Source organism: Camellia sinensis, chromosome 15, assembly GCF_055761805.1.
Source record: "Camellia sinensis isolate YWXY chromosome 15, ASM5576180v1, whole genome shotgun sequence".
Classification (NCBI taxonomy): domain Eukaryota; kingdom Viridiplantae; phylum Streptophyta; class Magnoliopsida; order Ericales; family Theaceae; genus Camellia; species Camellia sinensis.
Window position 1 is genome coordinate 98,577,271 of NC_138975.1, and position 20,140 is coordinate 98,597,410.

At 35.1% G+C, this 20,140-nt stretch overlaps 1 pseudogene; it reads right to left on the minus strand.

Annotated features, from left to right (window-relative positions):
• LOC145813148 (norfluorocurarine oxidase-like) overlaps positions 1-20,140 on the minus strand; it is a 94,496-nt pseudogene that overhangs the window by 60,247 nt on the left and 14,109 nt on the right.

The window sequence follows — 20,140 nt, forward strand, 5'->3', positions numbered from 1 at the left end:
AGTGCTCCTCGTGCTCCTCCTCAGAAGGCGAATAAATCAGGATGTCGTCCACGAAAACGACCACAAAACGATCTAAGAATTCCCGGAATATCCGGTTCATCAAATCCATAAACACTGCCGGTGCATTGGTGAGCCCAAAAGGCATCACCAGAAACTCATAATGGCCATACCGCGTACGGAATGCCATCTTCAGAATATCCTCCTCCCTGACCCTTAACTGATGGTAACCCGATCCCAAGTCTATCTTAGAGAAACAACGGGACCATTTCAACTGGTCAAACAAATCATCAATACAGAGCATAGGGTACTTATTCTTAACCGTAGCCCGATTCAACTTCCGGTAATCAATGCAAAGTCTCAAGGCACCATCTTTCTTTTTAGCAAAGAGGGCTGGTGCTCCTCACGGCGAAACACTAGGGCGAATAAAGCCCTTATCTAGCAACTCCTGAAGCTGAATCTTTAACTCACTCAACTCGGCTGGGGAAAAATGATATGGTGCCATAGAAATCGGTTCCGTGTTGGGCACTAGATCAATAGAAAACTCAATCTCTCGATGAGGTGGTAAACTGACAAGGTCCTCGAGAAAAACATTCGAATACTCACAAACCACTCTCGGCAATACAATCTGGGTCTCATCACACTTACTACTCATAAAGCTAGCAAGAAGACCACTAAGCTCACTCCGCCCTCGCGGATCATACACTGGTTGCAAAACACTACCAACCCGATCCCCCAAGAAATGGAAACAATCCCCGCTCGAGGTAAATACTGTGACCCTCTGGCGTTAACAATCGATAACATCCCGGTATAATGATAGCCGGTACATACCCAAAATAATATCAAAACCCAACACAGCCATAACTACAAAAGGAAATGGAAGCCGGCGGTCGGCGACCTCTATATCACAGCCCCAACACCCCTGTTTTAAAATCAACTCAGCCCTAACAGGTGATACTACACAAATAGGAGATGCTAACTGCGCCAACTCTAACCCCAAAACAGATGCAAATACAACAGATATAAAGGAATGTGATGCACCCGTATCAATCAACACATTAGCAACCGAGTTACAAAACAAGATGGTACCTCTCACAACAGATGGAGTAAGTACAAGATCCTGCGCGGTAACAGCATACACGCGCCGAGAAGGTCTCTGATCTACCTACTCACCCCTAGGAGCAAAAGACTGCTGCACAGACTAAGACGATGACGCCCCCTGGTTGGCCCTCGAGGCCTGAACAAACTGTGCTGGTTGAAAACTCTGCGTCTGCCTCGAACCAGACACACCCGATGTGGCACCCAACTGCGGGCAAAACCTCTTTAGGTGCCCCGCCTAACCACACTGATAACAAGCAAGCGACTAGCCTATGCCCTGACTCTGGCTCTGAGGTCGAGCCGAAGATGAAGCAACTCTCAGACCTCCTCCCCTCTGCGGGCAAGCTGGAGACTTGTGACCCAACTGGCCACATTTGTAACAAGTAATGTCTCCCTGACTGCTTCTGCCAGAACCTGCACTCGGCACTGGGAAGGTAGATCTAATAAAATCACCCTGAGATTGGTGAGAGTTAGAACTCCTCTGTCTCCTACCATCACCCTGACCATCCTGACTCCTCTTGGAGCCCCTCAACCTCTCATCCTCCTCATGCATCATAGTCTCCATATGGGCTGCAGCGTCCACAAGACGCCCATACTCTCGGGTCATAGATCCTCCAATCCTCATCTTGAGCCCGTGCCTCAACTTCTTCTCAAACTCCAGGCAACGGCGTTCCTCAGACGCCACAAGCTCAGGTGCAAACCTGGACAAACTGGTAAATGCGGCCTCAAACTCGGCCACTGATGAACTCAGCTGCTTAAGCTGGTAGAACTGATCTCTCAACTTCTCCCTGACTGCGGGAGATAGAAACTTCTCCTGGAAAGTATCCACAAAAGCTTCCCAAGTTCCTCCAACACGGCCTCTCATGAATTTCCACCACTGACCCGCATCTCCCTTTAACTGGAAGGATGCCAAGGTCACCTTCAATGCCCCGTCTTCGATGCCACGCATGTCAAACATCTTAGTCATCTACTCCAGCCACTCATCAGCCTTAAGTGGCTCTTTCGGATCCCCCAAAACTCATCCGGATTGGACCGAAAAAACTCCCTCTTCAGAAAAGAAGGCCCTGCTTCAGCTACATGGGCCTGGGCTTGATTCTCAGCCCTGAGAATGCCCATAGATTCCCTCAATGCTCCTACCATCTCGCGGGGAAAAGCGCCCATGGCCTGCTGATCCACTGGCTCGGCCACATTGGCTTGACCAACACCCTCCTGCCGTGCCGGAATGTCATCCGGTATAGGTATCTTCTGCCTCCTAGGCCTACCACGCCTACCTCCACATCCTCGTCCTGACATCCTAATGAAGGTAATGAAGAACATTAGCACATTCACAAATATGCCGAAGCTATAACACTCGCGTCCTAATACATGGACAACTGTAATTCATTTCACGTAAGCACATAAACACATAAGCACTTACGAATTTCATTTCTGGATAATGATAGTCCTGAGGCGTTACTAGAGTTCCGGTTAGAAATAGCATTGATCAAGTGCTTTTCCAACAAGACTCCCAGAAACCCAAGGATCCAATCAATATCCTAGAAACTAAATCCCATACCCATATAGTCACATAAGCATGTTATCACATAAGCACATAACATTTCATCTAAGTCTCTAACAAACGAGACGAACCCATTGTGACACTAATCACTTCCCACGTACCCAACGTATTCGAACCCGATACGCTCTGATACCAAGTTGTAACGCACTCAAAAAATACATAAAGCCCAACAACCTTGACATGCATAGATATGAAAAAAATAAACGTCCTTCCATTCATCAGAGTAGTTAAGTACAAAAGTATTACATGTTGCCAACAAAAGTAAATGCTCTAAGGGCTTACAACTTTCCAAGCCAACACTTGGTTACAAGAAGAGAGTGCTAACTCAAATACATATTAAGCCCTTGGCTTGAATTTACATGTAATACATCAAAAGATAACAAAATCACAAAAGAGTCTTCAACTCCCAAAATCTCCCAAGCTATGATCTTGGAGGTGGCATATCACCTGGACCTGAAAATAATGTCCCATATAGGGTGAGCCACAGCCTAGTAGAGATATACTAAACCAAATATGAACAATGACTAAATAATGCCACATGATAGAAGGTTAACACATATAAACCAATGTATATCACAATACAATCCCATGACTATCATGTCCATGTTACAATCCATTTTCCTTTACTCATCAAATCATTTCATAAACATGACTCAGAACTTGACCAGATAATTTAAATGAGATTACATCTCATATTAATAGTACATCCATTTCAATTGGGATAACAATTCATATTAAACATTTCCTTACTCCACAATAGATACACATAATTGCTGTATCAATCTCAAACAAAACACTTCCATACTTCATATATGATACACAGATTTGCTATATCAATACATCAATAGATACACGTATTTGCTGTATCAATGGAGTACATCCCCTATCTCCTCCCAAACAATGACCGATTTAGGAGTCCATCCCATATCTTCCTCTAAACCGTGGAGTACATCCCCTGTCTCCTCCCACATAACACAGTGTCTATAAAAACATATCATATACGTGGTCAATCAATACATAAATTTGATGTATTATTCCAACCTCCATACTCGATGACACATTCAACTGATTAGTTTTAGTTTGCCTAATCATCATGCATTATCTACAACATTCAAGACTATCCTACACCGATAGCCCAAAGCAGTTATTTCTAAACAGAAAATAAATGCATAAACAGATATAATAACAACATTTTCATAGGTGAGTGATAAATTAATCCAACTACACCATTTAATCTCATAATTTCCCAATTTCATTATTCTTAACTCAATTCCTTATTTCCCCAAAATTAATTATTCAATACAATTAGGGCATTTTTTCCCCTTTGTCCAATATTAACCCTAAGGTTCATTTTCGTCAACAATACCTCAATAATTCCATTTCCTCAATGTTCCACATACATATGGGTCTCAATATTTGAAAACCCCCATCTTTTATAAATTACAAAAAAGACCCCAACTTTTCTCAAAATTACCCAATATCACTAACTCATCAAAATGAACAAAATTAAAGACAAAACTCATAAGATGGAGTAGGGTATCCCTACCTCGAAATTAGAAGCTCAAAGAAGAAGATGACCAAAATCCAAGGTGCTCCAAATCCACAAATTTTCAGATTAAAACGAAGCTCACACCACCCTTTACCTTTCTTACAAAGAGATTGGGCTAGGAACTCACTTAATATAGATGAAAACCTAGAGAGAAGGTGTGTAGAGAGAGAGGGAGCTCGGATCTAGGGTTTGAGAAGAAAAGAGATGCAAAAAGTGAGGTGTTTTCCCGCTGCTGCCTACTGATATAACACAGGCTTGCTCGAGCGAAGGAGTGGTCGCTCGAGCGACCAGACACAAAGAACACTCGCTCGAGCGTAGAAAGCCTCGCTCGAGCCAACAATTCGAAGCGTCAGGTCTACAACCTAGAAGCACGCTTGAGCGACAGAATGCTCGCTCAAGCGAAGGAACCCCAAATCATACACCTCGCTCGCTCGAGCCAAGAAACACTCCTCTCAGGTCAGAAATGAGACGCAGGCGCACGCTCGAGCGTAATACTTCTCACTCGATCCACCAGACACAAAACTCAACTCTTGCTCGAGCGAAGGAAACCTGGCTTGAGCGAAGGATCTAAAACACAGAGCTCACTCGAGCGACAACAGTCTCACTCGAGCGAAGAACCAAAATTCTGGGCAGCAACCATTTGCTTCCAATCACACCCAACTTGTAACAATCCTGCCCAAAACATCCTATAACTTAAATACAAGGTATTGAAGGACGGAAACAAGACAGATACAACAACCAACATCCATGGAACCAAGTCCGGATTACACTAATCAAGGAAGGGAAAACCGGGATCGCTATTTGTCACTTGTTGCCAAATTCATTCATGAAGTTGGGTATTTTTGGGTCCAATTCTAATGTTTTTGTTTTTGTTTTTTTATAGATGACTTTGTTACGTGGGCATTTAGAGTAATATTTTGGTGTATGTGGAAGAAATTTCACTTTTGTACAGAACTAATATAATACTTTTGTCATCCCCGGCTTTTGTGCAGTTCACTATTACTGATACAGAAAACTTTTGGCAGCCAACAGATAATTACTGGCATGGTACATAGATCACCTTTTGTTGCCGTACATATATATGATTTTTTGTCGTGGTACACAGATGTTCTTTTGTCTTGGTACATACATCACCTTTTGTCGTGGTACAGATTACGATGGTAATTTGTACAATGCCAAATGGTCATTTCACATAGTAGTAAATGTAATTTTTGTATATGGAGGGCTTTGATTTTTGTATGATTCTATATTTTGTATGGAATTACTATTTTAGTTTGGACAATAGTTGGTTTTTGTGTACTTTGATAGTTAAAGTTATTTATTTTTTGAATGCGGATGCAGATTGTGGAATGATTGATAGTATATGTATCATTTTATTTATATACGTATTACAGGTTGCATGGAATACAGACATGTTATGAAGAAATTATAATATTTGCAATAAAACATAATATCATGTTTTTGGCGACTAAAAGTTTTGTAGGGGAAAAAAAAGAAAATCAAACATTTGGTGACTAAACGTTTTGTAGCCAAAAGAAAATCAAACATTTGGCGACTAAAAGTTTTGTAGCCAAAAGAAAATCCAACATTTGGCGACTAAGATATTTCGTAGCTAAAACCAAAAGCTAAAGAATAAAAACACTTTTGCCAACTAAAATTTCAGTAGCAAAAAATGTGGGAGTTTAGGTGACTAAATTTTTAGTAGCCAAAACAAAAACTATTTGCCGACTAAAATTTTAGTAGCCAAAAAAATTTGACCTTAGGCGACTAAAATTTTACTAGCCAAAACACTAGTATTTACTTTAGGCGACTAATATATTTAGTAGCTGAAAACATTTTCCACGACTAAATCTTTGGTCATTAACAGTAATTGAGGCTTTTGGCGACAAAAAAATTGGTCACCGAAAATGTATTATTTAACTTTTTTCCCAACCTTTTGGCAACTAAATATTTAGTCAGCAAATAAATACATTTGGCGACTAAAATAAGTTTAGTTGCCAATTAGCTTTCCCGACTACTCTTCGGCCACTAATTCTGCGACCAAAAAATTTAGTCGTTCAAGCCCTTCGGCGACTAAAAATTGACTTTTGGTGACTAAATATTTGGTCACTAAAAGTGAAAATTCTTGTAGTGCCCTCCGACCAGCACCAAAAGGAATAAACTCAAAGTTGTGTCCTTTGAAATCTATTGTACTATTCAAGAACCTTTCTGGCCGAAACTCCTCAGGATCTTCCCATGACAATGGGTCTCTTGCAATCGCCCAAGCATTGACAATCACTTGCATGCCAGCTACAATGTCATAGCCCATTACCTTGGCTTCTTGGATTGATTCTCGAGGAAGCAACAATGGACTCGAAGGATGTATCCTTAGAGATTCTTTGATCATTGCTTTCAAATAGTGCATGTTTACTAAATCATCCCCTGTTATATTTAATTTTCCTTTGGCTACTTGTCTCACCTCATTTTGTAGTTTTTTCATGATTTGTGGGTGTTTTAAGAGCTCTGCCATTGTCCACTCCATCGTTGTGAATATGATATTAATTCTAGCAACAAACATGTGCTGAATTATTATTGTAGAAAGATCATAAGAAGTTTTAGCTTTACATGTTATTTGATTGCTAGGAATTGTAACTCTCTGACAATTCTAACTATTTATTCAAAATATTTACAAAAATAAGATGGATTGCTAATTATTTATTATCTTGTGTGTAATGTTCTAAAATCGGGGCCATTGGCCAAATCGGAAAAAAGACTGGATTAATGGGTCACTGATTCAACCATTCGATCAATTGAAATCGAACCGTGACGGCATATTTATATTATAAATATAATAAATATTATTCATAAATAAAAAAATACTAGTCAAGATAGAGTCATTTGAATTATTTTTAAATTTCAAGATCTGCAAATATGTTGACCAAAATTATATGTTTATACTTATATATTTATAATAATGAGCAAAATTCACTTGGGAGAATTACATGCAGGTGGGAGTTGCAGAAAAAATTTACGAACACATGGGGGTGCAAGTGTTTGTGGTGGGGTGCAAATGAAAGGTCGTGGGAGTGTAAGTGTCATTTTCATCCCTCAATGTGTTAGTAATATTTTTACTCAACTCCTACATACATGTAGTTCTCCCAATTCACTTTACCTCCTATTTCAAATACGGGCAAAGAATCATTTTATGATTTTCGACTAAAATACGAAACTAACTCTATTAATAACAGTGCCAAAATTACCTAAATACTCTTATGTCATATAATTTTCTATCTCAACCACATATTTAACATACTAAATCATAAATTAAACTAAACACTCTAATTTGTTACCATATAATTAACTTAATCTAATTTTAAAATTTTCACCCAATTTCTTATTTAATAACATTTGGAATTAAACATAAATATTATATATATATATAACAAATTAAATCATCAAATTACTTTAATCAAATTTTTAATTAAATTAGTTAACACAAGTTTTTCATTTAATAACATTTTAAAATAAACATAAACACACATACATACATACATACATACATACATACATATATATATATATATATATAACAAATTAAATCATAAATTAAACTAAATACCTTAATTTATTATTTAATAATAATTTAAACTAAACAAGAGCATATATATATATATATAACAAATTAAACCATAAATTAACTAAAATACTGTAATTTATTACCATAAAATTCAATTATAAAATTAATTTAATCTATTTTTTAATTTTAATTTTTTAACTCATTTTTTATTTAATAACATTTTAAAATAAACATAAACAGACATATATAATAATAATAATAATAATAATAATAATAATAATAATAATAATAATAATAAATTAAAGGAAACACCGTAATTTATTACCAAAAAATTACCTTGTTTAATAGTATTTTAAAATAAACATATACGTACAAATATATATATATATATATATATAACAAATTAAATCATATATTGATCTAAATACCTTAATTCATTATATCATTATATAAAATTAAATCATAAAAGTACCTTATTCTAATTTAAAATTTTTTAATTAATTTATTATTTAATAACATTTTAAATTAAAGGCGTACATAGATATATATACATATATATATATATATCTAACAAATTAAATCATAAATTAACTTAAATACTCTAATTTAGTACCATAAATTAAATCATCAAATTACTTTAATCTAATTTTTTGTTTTAAAATGCTAACCCAATTTTTTGTTTAATTGCATTTTAAATTAAACACATACATCACTACAACATATAAGAGTTTTAGAGACCAAATATTTTGATTTCTAAAAGTGAAAATTTTGTTACAAAATATATTTAGGGACCAATTTCCATCGTTATGAGGATAATCGTTAAAAGGTCGACTCGAAAAGTCAAAACAAGGCTTTTAATAGCAAAATTTTGTAAATGTCACTAACAAATAGACTTTTAGGGACCAAATAATTTGGTCTTAAGATGGTTTATTTTTTGAGGCAAAAAATTTGGTCCTAAAAGAATAATAATTCATCACTAATGTCTAATTTTCGTTGCTAAAAATATAATAATGACACTTTTCGCAACTAAAATATTTGTTCTCTAACAAATAATTTTGTCCCTAAATTTTGGCCTCTAAACCCTTAATTTTTTGTAGTGCATATATATAAAAAAAATTAATCATAAATCAACCTAAATTATAACAATCCCAAAATTAAACTATCCTTTAATTTTGTATTAGTATTATTTAATTAAAAATAAAAAAATAGAATTTATTTTATAATTTTATATATGATGGGGTTAAAGATCAACTAATCATGATTAAAATAATTAAATTTAATTTTGTAATTTTGTGTGGTAAAATATGAATTAGTATAAACTGTAGGATTAGACTGTAAATACCCAAAAGGGCAATGCCACCTAAGTACTACATGGTGGCATCTTGTTCGACCCTTCTTGCCACGAGAAGTTATTGGATGGTTTTGAGGCACCATCACGTGGTGTCCCAATGATACTGTAATTGGTGGAGGGAGTGGGGGTCACAAATTTATATTAGGTGATTGAAGAACATGAAGAGGTATAATAAATTTTGATTGGTGTGAGATATGGCCACGTAGCGTCCAAGACCAACTAATAATTTTACTCTTGTCACCCCACGGCTGCCTCCTCTCCTAAGGAAAATTCTAAACATACATAAAATTTAAATAAAAAATTTGGTAAAAATGTTGTGGTAAGATATTATTGTAAATAAATATATCTTCAATGGTATTTGGTTTTGAAATAAAAAGTCTACAATGAATCATATCATTATGTATAAACATTATATGTAAATTTTTTATTTCTATAACATTATTCCTGCTATAAATAGGAGCTCAATTACAATCAAATGAAAAAAAGAATAACAAAAGGAAGAAAAGATCCAACAAGAATTTTTATAAGAGATTCAAGTTTCGGGAGATATTTAGACAATAGAAACCGATACTAAGGTGGGTTTTATTATATATTGAATTATCTCTGACTTTTTTATGTTAAATCATGTTTTGTAAACTTGATTATCATGTCAAAGGTATTGTTTGTTATTGGAATATATTTGTGTAAAAAAGAAAAATTATCGATATAAATGTTTATTAAAATATAAATTTGATAACGATTTGGTAAATGATCATTTGAGCAAATATTCTTATAAATATTACCACAAAGGTCTCATGTTTTGGGACTTAAATAGCCATTGTCCTCTCTTTGACATTTTGGTAATTGTTTGAAGCAAAGTGTTGTACAAAGTTACGTGTTACACTACTATCGAAGCTACCCTAAAATCCATACGAGCCGCCAGTGGAATCCATACTGCATGTGAATGTGGTTATGTGTTCTGTACGGTACCATACATATATGTTTTGTTTAAAATGTTTATTATGGTGATTTTATAACGTTTATACTCTCAGTACAATATTTATCACTCTACAATATGCTTATAAGTTGTTTATCAATTTTCAAGAAATAATTATTAGAGAGAGAGTGTATGGCTCATTTCGGGAATGGGGAAACTACTCTGTTTGGCCTATGGAGAACTGCCCTGTTTTATCCCTTGCCACTACTCTGTTTTGCTAACAACATCACTCTGTTTATACACTCTAAGCCACGGCCATACCATAAAGAGGTCCGGTTGGGCCCAATGAAGGCCGACCATGCTTCAGCTTTAGCCTAAAAACCTATTTTGTGTAGCGAGGTAATAATAGTGCAGACAAAGTGTTTCTAAAGGATGTTCATCCTTCATGCTCCCTCCTATCATGGAGATATTCAAGGAGGAAATAGGTTTGCTTCGCAAATCATCAAACATCACAAGGATATTACATGATAATTAATGAAGCGGCGGGGTGGAAGATTTAATGAGAATTAAAGCTAGGAACTTCAAATAAAGAAATGGCTCAAACCTACTACCTCTCATAGTGAAGAAGAATAATCAAATTAGAGAAAATAGGTTAATGAGAACCATTTTTGAAAAGGAAGCTTGTAAACAAGAGATTACATCATTGAATAAACAAATTAGAGACTTTTCTCCCTACTCATGGAACATGGATTGACATCTATTTCCATGCTTCAAAATGGAACTAGGAGAGAGTTTCTAATACTTTCAATGAAAGAGCTCTCATTTGGCTTCAAAGCAAAACAAAAGCAAACAAAAGCAAACCAAAGCAAATATATGAAAGCTATAGAAGGTTGTCGTATGCTCATCTTCCTACTCATGGAATAAGGATAAGACACCCATATCCAAGCTTCAAAATGGAACTAGAAGAGAGCTTAAAACACTCTAAAGAAGACAAGAGGGAAAATCAAAATTAAGCTACGTACTAAAGCTTAAACACACAACTCATCAAAATTGTTGACAACTCCTCTTCCTACTCATGGAATAATGATGAAACATCTATTTCCATGTTCCAAAAATGATCAAGAAGAAAGTTTTTCAACACTTTTGACAAGGAAGCTATCACGTAGCTTCGAGGTGAACAACAATTGTATGAAAGCGAAACATTTACATCTAGTCAATCAAACTTGTGGCAGGGTGGATAAGCTCTAAACCTCCCATGACTACAAGATCTAATATACATATGGAAAGCTATTAGAACAAAAATAAAGCGATCAACTCAAACGGATTGGCGGCTACATCCTAAACACACCAAATCCGCAAGGACTATTACGCTATTACACTAGTGCAACTATAATATTCAAAGCATAATTAAATAACACACTAAACAGCCCATAAATACAAGAAACAGTGCTAGAACTTAAGAGAAAACAAGAAAAAGAAAAAAAAAAGTAAAGAAAAGCTATAGTTAACAATTAGTAATCAAGTCTAAGGAAGGGCGGCCAACCCCTCCCCTTTTTTGTAACCTTAATCACATATTTTAGCCCTAAAACAATTTTAAAACAATGTACAAAACAAGAAAAAGAGAGAAAGAGAGTACAAGAGAAGTAGATGAAAAGAAAGCAAAGCTCTACTTCTTGAAAAGAGAGAAGTAGCTTCATAGTTATCAAACTTCAATCCCAACACCCTCAAGTATCTAGAATATAGTTTAAACTTTAGCAAAAAGCTTCAAGAAGAAGCTCTAATGGTGTATGCATTGTGTATGTATAGTAAAAGGTGATATAAGGTCAAGAAAAAACTTTGAAGTTCAAGTGTAATTCGAAGCTCTCAACAATCTCTTAAGCCTTTGGAAAATTTTTCTAACCCTAAATTCTGAAGGGAGAGGATCTATTTATAGAATTTGAGATCTTTTGGTCAAAAATATCTTCAAAAAAGAATAATTGGCGAAATCCCACCAAATACACTGTCTATCACTAATGACACGTGGCCGGATCACAAAACCCGTGGCCGGGTTGAAAAACCCATGGCCAGGTAATAAATTTTAAAAAAGTATTTTTAAGGTCTAAAACTGTAACGACCCCAAAATGCGTATTAGAAATTATCTTTATTTAATTATGGGTTAATGCATTTTAATTTAATTATATCTATTTGAATTAAGGAATTATCTGTTGAGTTATGACTTTGAAATTGAAATTGTCGGCTTTCATGGGTTCAGACACCGAAATTGAGTATATGGAAATGTTAATGGGAATTTTAAGAGCTATTTGGGAAAGTTAATTGGAAATTTATTTCATCTGATTCGTTAAGGTGTGTTTTGGTAGTTAACTTTGCACTGCAAATTGAAGACCTTACAGGCTTCAGAAACCAAAATGGAGTACATAACTATAATTAGCATGATTTTTAGGATTTAATATGAAGTTTTGTAAAAATTTAATTTAGAACGAATTAAGTCGGTTTTTTATTAAATATTATATATATTTATGTATATGAGCCTTGCTTGGCTCAACAAAAAGAAAGAGAAGAGAGAGAGATATTTGGAAGAGGGGGTTCTGGAGAAGAATTGAGAGAGAGAGAGGGGGGGGAAAGAGAGAGAAAGCTTCTAGAGAAGGAGAGAGAGCTCAACATCCATGGAAGTTAAAGACAAAATTAAAGAAGATGAACTTGAAGAGATTTATGAGAAAAGTAAGGATTTGAATGGAGCTATGTAGAAATCAACTTAACTTCTTGGGATTAACCTATTATTTGTTTGAATTCATGACTCAAGATGAAGATTAAACACCTAATTGAGTTAGGGTTTTGAAGTACAAGCTTAAATGAGCACTCTTCATGGAATTGAACCTTGATTCCTTAGACTTGCTTGATTTAAGAGCCAATTTCATTATTTTTGCTTATCTTGAAGTTGATTATGAGAAGTGCACCTTGATCTTGAGGTTTTGTATGGTTAATTACATATGAAATGAAGATCTATGTGAATATGGAAGAAGAAGTTTTCAAAAAGTTTGAAAAAGAACTAAATACGGAGATTGATCTTCCTTACTTCAAGATTCATTGTATTTTTGATGTTTTGATTTAGAAAACAATCATAATCTCATGTTTTCCATTAGTTTTACATGAGTTTGAGAGATTGGAGTTGAAATCTAGCTTGGAAAATGGAAAACCAAGTGTTAGAACCAATAGAGATTTTCGGATAGTAGATTTTGCCCACAGATGCACGTGCGATGGGGCTTCCCGCATGTGTGGTAGTCCACTTCCAGCACCTAAATTGATTCTGAAATAAAAGCACGCTGTCTCACACGTGCGGCCCTATTTCCCGCAGGTGCAGGGCACTTCTGTTTCAGCCCAACTTCAAATAAGCATATCTTTCTCATCCGAATTCTGTTTTAAGTGATTCTTGAGCCTAAATTCAAGCCCCGGAAGTATAGTTTCTAATGGTGGTAGTCTCACACCAAAATTCTGAGTATAAAAAGAGATATGTTAAAATTAGTGAAGGTTGTACACTTTCTGTCTACTCGTTTCATGCCATTTCTTCTCTTAACCCAATTTCCTTCTGTTTCTTCCTATTTTCCTTGATATGAATTATGACCCATTAAGGACTAATGAGTTTAGAACCACCATAAATAATTGGTTAAGGCAAAGTAAGGGTTTGATTTATTTTATTAATCAAAGATTAAGAAAAGTGACTTTGATAAAGAGAATAATTCTATGTTCGATATATTGTGCTATGTAATTTGTAGGTCAAGACAAGGACATTGCCCAACTTCTACTAGAAGCCGTCAATGTGAGTAATAATATATTGTAAAGACATGTTCATTTATATTTATTTCAATACATGACTGTTGTGATGTTCTAGAATTATGTTTTATGCGAATGAATGAGTTAACAAGGCCTATGATATGGAATATGGATATGAAATGTGAATTATTTATAATATGATGTGGTGGGCCCAAGGCCTTTCCGTTCATCCGTTCTGTTTATGCTATGACAGAATATGAATTGTTCGACTTTTAAGGCCTATTGATTTTTGGTATGGAACAAAATGCTGTACGGAACTAAGTGCTACAGTGGGAGCCATCCCTAGGGTCCGTACGAGCCACCTCTTGGGTCCATACATACATGAATTGGACCCAAGGAGAGGTGGAGAGATGTCGATGTTCCATTTACTCTATGATCAAAGACAGTGATACGATATGATACGTTTAGACCCAAGGTCATTTTGATATATGATTGAGCCCGAGGCCGTTTTGATATATGTGGGCCCGAGGCTGTTTTGTTACATGGTGGGCTTAAGGCCATTTTGTAAATATGATAATGAATAACGTTGTGAACAATACAATTTTGGAAGAGTACTGTGTTATACTTCTTTTAAATCTAGATTATTCACTTGATTCTCTTTACTTTATTATTACTCATTGAGGTTCACTCACTCCGTATTTTTTATGTATGTAGGTGATCAACCCGGAAACCAACCTTAGGTCCACCTCAGAAGTTCTTTTGTCAACCTGGTATGTTAATCTACCCAAGATGCGCCTCTGTGTCAACGCTTTAACCTTGTATTGTTCGAATTTTGTATTTTATTGAATTTATGTATATGTGTGTGAGATCTGTATAAGCCTTGTTATTATATATGTAAATATGGAAAGTGTAGTTGAATGTTTTAATTATTTTAGTCGTCAGGTATGCACAAGCTCAGTGGACATTATTATTTTTTTCATTTTGCTTCCACTTTAGGCCCCAATATGATTTTAATATTGTGAAATTTTGTTTTAAGGCCTAAGTACAGGCCGGCTATGGACCAAACTTTTAGGGGTGGGTTTGGGTCATGGCAGTTGGTATCATAGCACGAGTTATGATCTCACACATGTCTATTGAGCATTAGAGTGTCTAGAATGCATTTAAGTTACATGTATTTAGTAACGAAATGATATGTTGTGCATTCCGAAAGATGTATGGGAGCTCGTACAATAAGTTAAGTATTGAGATTGAGAATTAGAAGTCCTCATGGACTTTAGGTAATAAGTGGGGATAAAGATGTGTGGTTTCATAGACTGAGTCTTGAGACTAAGGAAGATTTGATAATTGTAATGAAATAAGAATGGGTTTATGTATTATGATATTGAGGCTAAGGTCATGAAAGATATGGAATATTGGTGTTACAAGGATATTAAAATTGGCAAGTATAAGCGTGTTTGTGGAAACGTGATGTGAAAGAAGATTAAATCTTAGCTTCTATATGGGTTGCATGTGGAATTAGACCATGAGAAATTTTGGAAAACTGAGGTTGTTGTTAATCAATAAGGTATATGAAACTATGGCAATGGAGAGATGTGATAATTGATAACGAGTATGGCACTTGAGAGTTAGGAAATGGTTTGATATGAGAAGTAGAGATGAAGAAATTGTCCCATCTATATCCTTGTATGCTTGTATGTTTCATGATTAAGTATATGATACTGTGTATTATGGTGTAGTTACTAAATGATACCGGACGTGTTAGCGGCTTGTATCTTATGACCCTAGCAGTAGATATCGGGAAGTAGGGATGAAATGGAAGTTGAGTCCTTGTTGAGGCAACTGGATAAAGTGGAAGGAAAATTTCCAAATATGATGAATTTATGTGGACATGTCATGAGAAATAATAAGATCAAAAGAAGAAGTTAAGTGTGAACTCAACAAAAGAATCAAAGAATGTGGTAGGAAGTTTTATGTATGCTCGAACGATTATTGGAGAGTGTAGAATTCTTTTGTGTGGGTAATTGAAATTTGAGCTGAAATGCTAAGATAATTAAGGACACTTTGATGTGTTAAGATGGATATTACATGTGTTTAAGCTATTTGTGAGCAAAATGTTAGTTTAAAACCCATTCGTTTATCTGAATCATTTAGCTATAGAATGAGTTGGTTATCAGGCTAGTAGTATGCGCTAAGAATTTCTTTATTACTCAAAGGACCTATTTTATTGGAAAATGTTATACGGATTTGATTTAATGCCTTTATGAAAAATATTGAAATAAATGATGAGTAAATGTTATTAGCATGCCTAACTAAGTTATTTGTGACTTTCGACTTTCGGACCCACCTAATTGATTTATCAATGAGGCATATAAGCTGTGTGGGAACTACTATTTGGACTAACGTAGTTAAGGAATTTGTAGACCAAGGTTTGTATTTGATATTAAGGTTATATTAGGTGTTAAGTCTATTTTGAAGTTATGGAAAACAAAAGAGTGTAAGCATGAATGGCATTTGAGGTTGAGCTGTGATTATTGGGAATTATGTGAACAGTAATACAAAAATATATGAGTTTATGGACAATGTGTTTTGTGTTTTACAACTATGAAGTTGAATTTGTGATCATTATGACATTGCAGGATAATTTTTAGTGAGTAAATCAATTTGGGTTAACAACCTATACAGATATGATGATAAGATAAACTTTAGTGATAAGAAAATCAAATGGTAAGAAATGTTACGTAGAAAAGTTAAGTATGAAATTGACAAGGACTTTGAAAGGAAATTTTGTGGTAGATGTAATCGATAAGTATATAAATATTGAGTGGAGGGAAGAGGACTTGAACCTAAATTTGGTTGTTGGACAATTTACACCACATTTATCCCATGCATTATGAAAATAAATAGGCTGGGGATGCTTTGAATTACCCAAATATTGTGAATACCTAAATCATTAGTGAGCAAAGAGCCATAAAGTTATTGATTCAAAACCCATTTGTTCATTTTGGTTCAATTGTTGTAGGATGAATGTGTCATCGTAAGCACGATTGATTAGTGAATATTTCTTTATTCTTCAAAGAGTTATAATATTTGAGACTGTTTGTGGCACTAATGAATTTGAATTATGATTTGCATGGAAACAAATACTTGAAGAGCATTAGACTATTACTTATGGATCAATAAATTGAAATGTACGAGGGTTGTGCATAATAAGATGATGTTTTGATATTACTGAGTATTATCACTACAAGAATTTACACAATTGCCGACCACTTTTGCCGACCAAAAAAATTTTGGTCGCAAAAAATGACATTTGGCGACCAAATATTAATTAGTCGCGAATGATCATTATTTTTGGCGACCAAATATTATTGGTCGCAGAATGTTATATTTTGGCGACCAAAAAATGAGTTGGTCGCAGAAAGTGGTATGCTTTTGCCGACCAACTACAAATTTGGTCGCGGAAGGTCACATTTTTTTTGGCGACCAAAAATTTGGTCGCCAAAAACTTATTTTCAGCAACCAAAAAAATTAGTCGCCAAATTAGTACTTTTAGCGACTAATATTTTAGTCGCCGTTGATTGAGATTTGGCGACTAAAAATATTTGTCGGCGAAGGTATTTTTTTTTGCGACTACTATGGTCTTTTGGTCGCCAAAAATTATTTTTTTCTTTGGCGACCAAAAATTTGGTCGCCAAAAACTTATTTTCAGCGACCAAAAAAATTAGTCGCCAAATTAATACATTTAGCGACAAATATTTTAGTCGCCGTTGATTGAGATTTGGCGACTAAAAAGATTTGTCGGCGAAGGTACCTTTTCTGCGACTAATATTTTCGTCGCCAAATATTAATGAAATTTTTTTACTTTTGATCTTTGCCGACCAAAAATGTGGTCGAAAAAATACTTATTTTTAGGGACCAAAAAACATTTTGTTGGCAATAAAGTTAAACAATTTCAAAAACACAGATTCATGTTTTTGGTGGGAATACACTCTTACATTACCGGCCAATTTATTTTCTATCAATATGTACATAGACCCAAATAAGTTCAGTCTCTTGCTCTCTCTGTTTCTCCACTACTACAAAAATAGTTAAAGATCACACTTTGACAAAAAAAAAAAGATCTCATTTTTATTGGAAGTGTGATAAAAAAAATTAGATTGATATTTTAATCACACTTAATTTGATTTAGTGTGATAATATTTATTTTTTATGTCACTTTTCAATTAAGTGTGATTATATATATATATATATATATATATTTTTAATCACACCTTCTAATTAAAGTGTGATTATATATACACTACTACTTTTTAATCACAATTTTTAAACAAGTGTGATTATATATATATTTTTTAATCACACATTCTAATTAAAGTGTGATTATATATACACTACTACTTTTTAATCATACTTTTTAAATAGGTGTGATTATATATATATATATTTTTTACCCACGCATTCTAATTAAAGTGTGATTATTTATATATTTTTTAATCACACATTCTAATTAAAGTGTGATTATATATACACTACTACTTTTTAATCACACTTTTTAAATAAGTGTGATTATATATATATTTTTTAATCACACATTTTAATTAAAGTGTGATTATATATACATTACTACTTTTTCATCACACTTTTTAAATAAGTGTAATTATATATATATATATATATATATATTTAATCACACTCCCTAAATAGGTGTGATTGTATAAAATATTTCAATTTGATTTTTATATAAAATATACAATTCCCAAATCCGCGCCTCTATTCTACCCATGAATGATAGAGACAACTTACTACTAGAAAATGAGACTTTAGACACAGAACTTTTTCACCCATTTTTTCATCTTCCTATCTCTCTGTCTCTGTCTCTCTTCTCTCTCTGTCTCTCTCTCTCTCATCACTCTTCTCTGTCTGTCTGTCTTTTTCTCTCTGTGTCTCTGTCTCTCTTATTTTTCTCTCTCTCACTCATCACTCTTCTCTGTCTGTCTGTCTATCTATCTCTCTCTCTATTTTTCTCTTTGTGTCTCTCGTCCATCTCTCTTCTGTCTATTTCTCTCATCTCTCTTCTCTCTTTGTCTCTCTTCTCTATCTCTCTTCTCTTTATCTCTCTCGTTCATCTCTCTCTGTCTGTTTATCTCTTTTCGCTCTTTTTTTCTCTCCTCTCTTTGTCTATATCTTTTCACCCGTTTTTTCATCTTCCTCTCTCTCTCTTCTCTTTCTCTCTCTTACTCATCACTCTTTTCTTTCTGTCTATCTGTCTCTCTCTCTCTCTCTCTGTGTCTCTCACTCATCTATCTCTTCTCTCATCTCTTTTCTCTCCCTGTCTCTTCGCTCATCTCTCTCCTTTCTATCTCTCTCATCTCTCTCTGTCTCTCTCGCTCATCTCTCTTCTCTCTATCTCTCTCTCTCCCTCTCGTTTATCCCTCTTCTCTCTATGTCTCTCTCGCTCATCTCTCTTCTCTCTATCTCTCTTTCTGTCTCTCTCGTTCATCTCTCTTCTCTCTTTGTCTCTTTTTCTGTCTCTCACTCTCTATCTCTTTATCTTTTTGTCCCTCTCTCTCTCTCTTCTCTTTCTTTCTCTCTCTCTCTCTCTCCCACTATGTTGGCGTTGCTCACTCTTTCCATTCCGTCCTCTCTATTTACTGAGCTCACTCTCGATTTATCTATCCACTACAAGAAAATGCACTTTTAGCGACCACTTTGTCTCTCTCTCGTTCATCACTCTGTCTTTGTCTCTCTCTCTCTCTCTCTCTTTCTTTTCTATCTGTCTCTCACTCATCTCTCTTTCTCTCTTTCACCACCCATCTCCTTTACCACCTTCACCACTACTGCAAACGCCATTCTACTACCACCATTACTACCACTGTCGCCACTTCACCTCTACGACTACCACCTCACTGTTGGTGCCTCTCTCTCTCTCTCCTAAACACCCACTGCACCAGCTGGGCTCATCTTCCTTCTCCTCCACTGGTGCCTCCGCCGGATCCGAAAGATCGTTGAGATCTGAATCAAATTTGAGTCATCGTCTCGATTCCTGATCTCTCTCAAGCTTCTCTCTACCACACCCCTCGAAACAAGCTAAACCCTAACCTAACCGCTCAATCTCGACCCTCAATTGAAGTCCTCTCACCCCCTCTCGAGCCCCAATTTGCCATGAAATCAACCAAACGCGCTTGCATTGTCGGAGTCACGCTCAATTGCTACTTCAAACAGATCTCTCAGATGCCTAGTTGGTCCAAAAAATAGCTTAGAAAACATGAACCAGCTTAGATTACCCAAAGTTGTAGGAATGGGCCAAGTGCTTTGGATGTTTTTCAAAAGTGTTTTTGAAAATCTTC